The sequence below is a fragment of the Sceloporus occidentalis genome, unplaced genomic scaffold (genome assembly GCF_023333645.1).
Source record: "Sceloporus occidentalis isolate IW3139 unplaced genomic scaffold, rSceOcc1.0.p SCAF_8, whole genome shotgun sequence".
In the NCBI taxonomy this organism is placed as follows: Eukaryota; Metazoa; Chordata; class Lepidosauria; order Squamata; family Phrynosomatidae; genus Sceloporus; species Sceloporus occidentalis.
In genome coordinates this window covers 10,433,501-10,442,615 of record NW_028316988.1, presented here as the reverse complement: position 1 = coordinate 10,442,615, position 9,115 = coordinate 10,433,501, and positions in this window count along the sequence as shown.

The window sequence follows — 9,115 nt, the reverse complement described above, 5'->3', positions numbered from 1 at the left end:
GACCTGCCTCTCCTCCTGTTAAATCGAGGCTTAGCGGTCCCTGCGGTCCAGAGATGCTGCTCCTGGTTTGCAAAATAAATGAAGTCGTTCTCTCTTTCTGACTCCTGCTCAGCCCTCCTGAGGATGAAGGTTTCTGTCTTCCCTTTCCCGGTCAGAAGAAACAGATGTGACTTTTGCTTAAGCAGGCCTTTCCCTATGTGCCGAAGGAAACCAAAGCCGCCTGGCGCCCCAAAGGCCCCGAAGGTTATTCTCCTTGTCAAGTCCAAAAAAAGAGGACAGGTGCTGCCGAGTGGGAATTGTAGTCCAACTTGCACGGTCGACATAAAACTAGTGCAGAGAACCACTCAGAAAGACCGACTCTTGGAAAGAACGGAAGGTTGGGTTTTCTGAGCTCAAAGCGTTCAGGATTCTCAGGAGGATGATTTTGGGAGATACAATCCGAAAAAGGGAGGAGAGAGCTGTTTCCAGTCTCCATGGCAGTCGTGTCACTAGGTTTAAATGCTGTAGCTCCAGGATCTCATTCCCACTACCTTTTAAACCGGTTCGCAAATTGGTTTGAAGAGGTTTAAATGATCCTGGTTCGCATTGGAACCAAATCGCTGAAGTGGTTCAGAGAGGGGGGTCCATGCACTAGACTCATTTAACCCGCATCTTTTTTGACACTGATTTTCCGTGCATCTTTTTGGATAAATTGATTCTGCACAAGTGTGTGAACTGGATGCGGATCGGAATCAATTTAAATTTGCCCTTTTCGCCGACCAGAGCAGGTCCATTTTGCATTGATTCCTTCTTCAATGCAAACCACAAGTGGGTTATTTTATTTTATTTTGCAGCAAGAAAATGCAATCGGGGTGAATGTGGTGCCAACCGATCCATCGATTCGGATCGCAGAGTGATTTATTTGTAAGTAGGAACGCAGTTGTAGTTTTGCAAACCCTTTAGCCTTCTCTGCCAAAGAGTGCCGATGCCTCACCAAGCTACAAACCCCAAGGTTCAATAGGACGGAGCCGTGGCAGTTAAAGCGGTGTCAAACTGGGTTAGTTCTACAGTGTAGATGCACCCGATGACAATGGAGCTCTGTCATCATAGGCACTTCTGCAGTCTGGATGCACCCAGAGTCTAACTACTAACTAGCCAGAGGTTTAGGTCCACTTCTCAATATTTTCTTCCTTGTATATTTTAGGTTTAAAATGCTTTAACCTGTTGTGCATTGAGCCCTGGTGAGCTGAGAAGCAATAGACAATTTAATAAAGAAAGAAGCAAATCTCCGCACAGCATGGTAATAACTTATCGAACTCCCTGCCACATGACGGCAGGGATGTCTACTGCTTTAGATGGCTTTTTCCTGGGGTTGGATCCTGCCTTAGTCTGAGCCAAGCGCCGGATCATAGGCAGATGCTCCTGACGGATGATTCGCTAAATGGAAACAAGCCCTCCTTAAACACAATCCCAATACCACAATTAACTCGGTCTGAAAAGCCTGATCAATAGCTGTTGACAGCAGAAGCCATCGGCGTAATGACCAGGGCAGATCAAACAAAGATATTGCAAGCAGCAACAAGAGCTTGGAAAAGTTTTGGAAGGTGCGTTCGTTTTTGCAGCAGAACGTCTTTTAGGACTACAAATCCCACAGTCCCCTTTCATGGGCAGCCACAGAGCTTAGGAAAGTTACGTTTTGGACTCGAAACCCCTTTCTGGATGACAGCTTCCAGAATCCCCCATAACAGACAACCACAGCATATAGGTGATAGATATATAATATATCATATAGTAAAATGCAATGTTGTATATAGTACTTTGTATGCTGCATTTTGTTGTTCTTACACTACTCTGTGACTGTAATAATTATTTACCTTCATAAATATGGACCTCCATATAGAGTACCCAAGATTCCCATCGACTTGCTGTTGTTTTATCATTGGATATTACTTTAATAATAATAATAATAATAATAATAATAATATAATTTATTTATATTTTCCCACCTCTCCCAGATGGATCGAGGCGGGATTACAGTCCACGAAAACACATATATCAGTAATAAAAAACATATAAAATGCATCAATAAAAATACAATTAATCTTAAAAAAATTATTGTTATTATTAACTGGGAATTTTAAGGGTTGTGTTGGAGGGAGGGATAATGGGTTTTATTCTGAACTTTTATTGTATTTTGCATTTGTATTTCACTCTTTTGGAAGCCGCCACGATCCAACCAGAGTGGCAGGATAATAATAATAATAATAACAACAACAACAACAACAACAACAGCATATGAAATAGTTGCGTTCCTTGGACTGCTGTTGTTGCGTGGCCCAGGCTGACCAGATGTCCTCCTTTTCCCAGGACATGTCCTACATTTCAACCCTGTGTTGAGGAGGCGATTCCAAAATGCCCTCCATTTTGAACTCCTTGGAACAATGAATCCCATTGTGGGAGATATAGTCCTGGAAATGAATAAATAAGATGAAAATGTGAGATGTTAGTCTACTTGGCAGCCTGTTCTGGTGGCTTTTTCTGGTTTCTTTGGTGCAGACGCAGCCTCTGCTAGAGAGAGTTAGAGAAGCAAAAAGCAGAGGCAGAGATGAGGTAGAGAAGGGAAGGCATTTCGGGGTTTTTTTGGGGGGGTTCCAGTTAGGTTCACCTCGGATTATGAAGAGATATGGAGAAGACTTAGTGAGATGTGTTAGAGTCAGTTAGGATTTGGATGAGATAAATAAGGAGCAATGAGAGCTAAGCCTTGGAGTTCTGGAACCATAAGTTTCTGCACGCAAAATAATCTTTCACTGCGTGTTGAACCCCCGCGTAATAAATTGTTATTTCCATTATACGCAGGACCCTTTGGGGAATGCTCTTGGAGTGGTTGCATCCGGACGCATGTCACCTGCGAAACATCAGGCGGGTTTGTACGGATGAGTTTGGATCCTTCAATTAAATTGGCACCGAATGGTATAAGGGGATTGGGATGACCGAAACTGTGATGATTTCAAAGGTTCATAGTTGGAAAAAAATGAAATGGCTACATTTATGGATTTGGCTTTTGTGGCTTCGATTATTCACAGGTTTGATTAGTATGTTATCTCTAAGAAATCTCTAGGTTCTCCAGCACGACTCTGCGAGAAGTTGACCATAGAGTCCCACTGGAAGACTTACATATTCCTAGAGGAAACACCTCTCTAGGCATTTGTAGGTCCTCCAGTGCAATTTATGGTCAACGTCTGATGGATTTTGGCCATGGAGCCGCACTGGATGACCCCTAGACATATTCCCTAGGCATTTGTAGGTCCTCCAGTGCAATTTATGGTCATTTTCTGATGCATTTTGGCCATAGAGTGGCACTGGAAGATATGGAGATTCCTAGAGAGGTGTTCTCTTGGGTAAAAAAAGAAGTATTTTATAATAATTTGCAGGTTTTTCACTTTCATGGCGGTCCTGGACCCCTAACCCCAGCAAATGTGGAGGACCCACTGTATCTCTCAAGTTGGGAACTGTTTCCCTTTCAGTCTCTGTCTCTCTCTCAGACACACACCAATAAACCTTTTTTCTTTCTTGACACCAGATAACCTTGACAAATTCCCTTATTAAGCCTAATATCTTTGATCAATCTCAATAAACACCGGCCGTGAATTATTCAGGAGTGAGATTTATGGTGCTCCTTGAATTCCAAATGAAGTCGGCGTTCCTCAAGACAAAAGTCTTCAAGACCAAGATCAGCTCTCTCTCTTCTTGGAGCTATATATTTTAATGGTGTTGATCCCATCTCTCTTCAGATGGATGTGATTTTCCATTATTTCCTGCAGGGAAGGGAGGAAAATGAGCATCCAGATGCGTGCCGTGATCCTGCAGTGACAGGTTCAACATCATGCGCAAGTTTTAAGTGCAGGAACTCATGTTCAGAGCGACACCGGCTGCATCTGCACTGCAGAAACAATACAGTTTGATACCGCTTTAGCTTCCATGGCAAAATGCTATGAAATTCCAGGATTTGTCCTTTAGTGAGATATCTTGCCTTCTCTGCCAGAGAGCTCTGGGTCCACCACAAACTGCAAACCCCAGGTTCCTATAGCATTGAGCCATGGCAATGAGGGGAATTATTTCTGCAGTGCAGATGGGATCAACAACTTTGGAGACCAGGGTTCAATTTCCCCCTGGGCCATGAAAACCCACTTTAGGCAAGTCGCACATTCTCAGCCCTTAGGGTTGCCGTAATTCAGAAATGGCTCGCAGGCACACAACAGGGCAGGGATGTCAACATTTTGGAACAGAGGAGAAGACCTGTACAAAATGGTGGAAAGCCATCAAATGATGATGCGAGAAGGAAGGGGACGTGGCCATCAAATGTGGACCACAAGAAGGGTCTCCTCCAGTGTAAGAGGCCCAGCATCCAAAGAACTGCTTCCACTGACACTGACTCCATCCCATGCTATCCGTCTTATTTCCTCCTTCAAAGACGACTCAGAAGCAAGAGAGCCATGGGTCTGTTTTTTGTCATTGTGTCGCCCACACTGACCCTTTCCATCACCGCCTGCCACTTTCCCCCCCATTTGCTGTTGCATTGATGGATGGGCCGGCTGCAGAAGGACCCTTGGCGGCCGGGTTTGCTGCCAAGGGATGATGGATGGCCAGAGGCGGCATTTATAGGAATTTGATAGCTGGCACTCAGCAGCACTGCCATAGTTTAGTAGTGCTTTGTTTGGGGTTGGTGGGGAACAGGGCAGCGGGGGAGAAGAGGGACTCCTTTAGCCCAAGGGTCACATTCAGTCCTAGAGATGTCCCCAGAGTTTGCAAATTCTTAGCATTGCAATAACTCAAATGTTCAATTGAGCATTTAGGGGGGGAATGCCCATTTTTAATGTGGCAAAGGCTGTGTCGGCACTGCGGAAATAATGCAGAACTGGCACCACTTTAACCACCACGGCTTTGTACTGTCATCCTGGGATTTGTAGCTTGATGTGGCCATTCTCTGACAGAGGAATGGCCCACAAAACTACAAATCCCAGAATTCCATGGGTGTCTGACTGCATTCGTTCTGCAACCAAAGTTCGGAGAGCCGATTGTTTGTCAATACAGGGCTTGACACAGACAGGGTGCTTCTGTTTGCAACTGCTTTTTGTGTTCAAAATTCACGATTAATCCAGGCACGTTTTGATCATGGATGTTAAACATAAATTTTATATTGAAAGTACAGTATTGTCCAGCGTATTGTAATATAATATTGTAATATAGAGATGCAGCGTAATATGTGTATTTTATGTAACGGTTGTGTTTTAAGTATGTTGTAACCTGCCTTGTGAGGAGAGGCGGGTAAGAAATAATAATAATAATAATAATAATAATAATAATAATAATTTTATTTCTTACCTGCCTTTCCTCTTGGCTTGAGGCGGGTTACAACATATTATTATTATTATTATTATTATTATTATTAAGTTTATAAACATATGCATTAAATCATGCTAATAGTTTAATAGCATTAAAGAAGATGGCGTCTCCATCTCTGGAGGTTTTCAAGCAGAGGCTGGATGGCTATCTCTGTAGGAAGTGCTTTGATTGTGTATTCCTGCATGGCAGATGGTTGGACTGCATAAATTCTATGAATCAATGAATTGCAAGACAAGAGATTCCACCTAAACATTAGGAAGGACTTCCTGACGGCAAGAGAAGTTTGAGAGTGGAAGATGCTGCCTTGGGAGATAGTGGAGTGTCCTTTTTTGGAGGTTTTTAAACAGAGGTTGGATGGCCATCAGTCAGGAGTGCTTTGACTGTGAGTTCCTGCATGGTGGAATGGGGTCAGATTGGATGGACTTTGAGGTGTCTTCCATCTCTAGAATTCTATGGTTCTAATGTAGTGTCTATCCAGCACCAATTTGTCTTGATGGAGCAACCTTAAGAAAAAGTTCCATGAATATGACTGCATCTCGGTCCATTTGTCATCATTCCAGTTTGTGCACCAAAACCTGAGGACGTTTTTACTTCTCCCCAGTTATGCAACGCTGCTTCTTCTGCAGGGCCCCGTTCTCCATCAGAGGACATCTTCTTCCTGGGGTTTTCTCTCTGCAGACCAGGAACGCAAAGAGATTCGGTGCCTATCGTTTTCACTCCCTCCACTCCACTCCGAACCACCTCCAGCAACACTTCTATTGATGTTTCCAGCTATTACCTTTGGCACCCGAATCCATTTCATTTGCGTCTCGGGCACCCATTAGATTCCACCATAAGGTAACTGCAAATCCCTTGCCAGCCTCTGTCCATTTTTAACAGCTTGCTGTTTTGATTAAATTTTTTAAAATCGCGCCAAGCGATGGAAGAATTCCAATAAATTAAGCGTTTGGTGGCTGGGATTTATCAAGAGCATAAAGTTGCCTTTATACTTCAGGAATCCATTTTATCTCCCTCCCTCCCTCCTCTCCATCTCTGGGAAAAGTGGGACAATTTATAGCAGGGATGTTCATTTCGTTTCCGAGACCTGAGCATGATGGACTCACTCTTTTATAAGGCTGGCAAGCTGTCGATGGAAGGGATGCCAGTCTTGGGGAGGCTGGCAAAGCAAGGGGCTATTGGAGTGGCCTGGAGACTGCAATTGCTTTGCTTTGGTTCTGTCAAGCCTTTCTAGCAAGGCCTTGAGAAGCAAAATCCAAAACTAGTTACATCTTCCAAGGCAGGCTACTTAAGGAAAGGACATGATAAAGTCATGGAATCATATAGTTGAAGGGACCCACCTAGTCCAACCTTCTGCCATGGATTAACACATAATTCAAGCACTCCCGAAAATGCCCATCCAACCAATTTTTAAAGACCTCCAAAGAAGGAGAACCCACCACCCTCAGAAGTCATTTATTCCTCTATACAGTCAAGAAGGTCTTCCTAAGGTCTGACTGGCATCTCTTTACTTGGAATTTGGGATGCACCTACACTGGAGAAATAATAACATCACTTGAACTACCACAGCTCCATCTGACAATCCTGGGATTTGTTGTTTGGTGGGGTAGCAGCACTCTTTGGCAGAGAAGACCCCGTAAAATGACAAATCCCAGGATGGAGCTGCAGCACTGAAAGTGGTGTCAAACTGCATTATTCCTAAAGTGTAGATGTGCCCAATGTGCAAAGTCTTCCTACCACAAAGACCTCCTGCTTCCAAGGAGGCCCCTGCTGCTGAGAAGACCTCTCTTAAAGTCACCTTGCTTATTCTTCCATTCTCTTTGTGTCTCTCTCCGGACAGGAGAAGACCTTCAGAGGTGACCTTGGGATGAGAGGAGATCTTTGGAAGTGACTTCAGGATGGGAGGAAATCTTTGGAAGTGACCCCAGGATGGGAGGAGATTTTTGGAAGTGACGTTAGGATAGATCTTTGGAGGCGACCCCAGGATGGGAGGAAATCTTTGGAAGTGATCTCAGGATAGATCTTTGGAGGTGACCCCAGGATGGGAGGAGATCTTTGGAAGTGACCTTAGGATAGATCTTTGGAGGTGACACCAGAATGGGAGGAAATCTTTGGAAGTGATCTCAGGATAGATCTTTGGAGGTGATCCCAGGATGGGAGGAGATCTTTGGAAGTGACCTTAGGATAGATCTTTGGAGGTGACCCCAGGATGAGAGACCTTTGGAAGTGACCTCAGGATGGGAGGAGACCTTCGGAGGTGACCCTTTCCTCTTTGTCATCTATGTCCGGAGGCTCCAGAGTTTCTTCTGAAGAGAATCTCTCCAACGATGACATGACAGTAATAACAATTTGGCTTTGCAACATCACAATTTTCTTACTAGGAGGCATTGCACAAACAAGACCTGGCTACATGAGTGTGAAGTTGTGCCTTGTCTCCTTGAAGCAGGATCTTGACCTAGAAGCAGACACAGACACACACAGATCTACAGATCTCAAAGATTCCCCCATCCACTACAGATTTAATATGCTGCATTGCATCTATCTTGGAAAGAACAGCCCTGGACTGCTCATATATACTCTCATCATATAACTGCGGGTTTGATAGGCTTGGCAGTCAAGGAGAGAGAGAGTGTCATGTAGCAGAAGAAATACCTCCAAGAAATTTGATTAAACCTGACATAAATTTAAGGAAGGCTTCTGTGAAGAGTGATGTGCGGAAAGTCGTAAGAGGAAATGTACTGTCATCGGATAAGTAGCTTTCCTTTCCCCATGGAGAGGGATTTGGATAAACTTTAGCGGTGCATCGATTCATTTATTGATTGCATTTATATCTCTCTTTTCTCTCAGATAATAGAGTCTCCCCTTTCCAAATTTATCCTCAGAGCAGCCCTGCAAGGTAGATTAAGTTGTGTATGTGAGCAGGAGAGATATTGATGGGCCCATAGTCATCCAGGGAATGCCTTGGTTGAAGGCAATAGCAGCTGTCAGTGAATCCACTCTGGATTTTAGTCCAAACTTTAAAGGAACAGTTGTAGGGGGAATGTGCCCATCGAAGATCCAAGAACGGACATCTATAGTATAAGAAGACAGGATTTTATTGATCATGGTATGCAGATGCCAGCACTGAAATTGACAGTCTTGAAGTTGGGTGCCAAATCTTCTATCCAATTTGTTCGCTTGATGATTTGTTCTCAGCACATGTTGCTTTGCAGTAGTGACTTGGCAACCTTGGCAAACAAATATATTAAAATGTCTGAACTCAGGGCTCCCATTCTGTTCAGATTCTGGTCTATCAAGGAAGGGGCAAATAAATCTATATTTTCTCTAAATGAAGTTGGGTCCTACTAATCTTCCCTGGTGCATCTGGGAGAAGCGGTTCCATGTCTTCCAACTCTAAGTACATATGTTTCAATGAATGTAATCCCTCCTTTTATCTTTCCCAAAGATAGCACCTTTTCTAATCTCTGCATGATGTCCAGTCAGCAGATAGGAACACAATCGTCTCACGGTCCTTTGCAGAAAGTCCCCATCTCTCAAAGGTTTGCTTCCAAATTAAAGGTTCCTGTCTGGCAGTTTTAATGGCAACTGGGTCACCTCTATGTTCCGGGAAGCCGCCATCCTAGAGAGAAACATGTCTCTTCCTTATTGTGCTGACACACACCTTTTTATGGAGAGTCCTCTGTTGCTTTTGTGTCTCTCCAAAACAGTTTACAGGATCTTTAAATAAACTCATGTC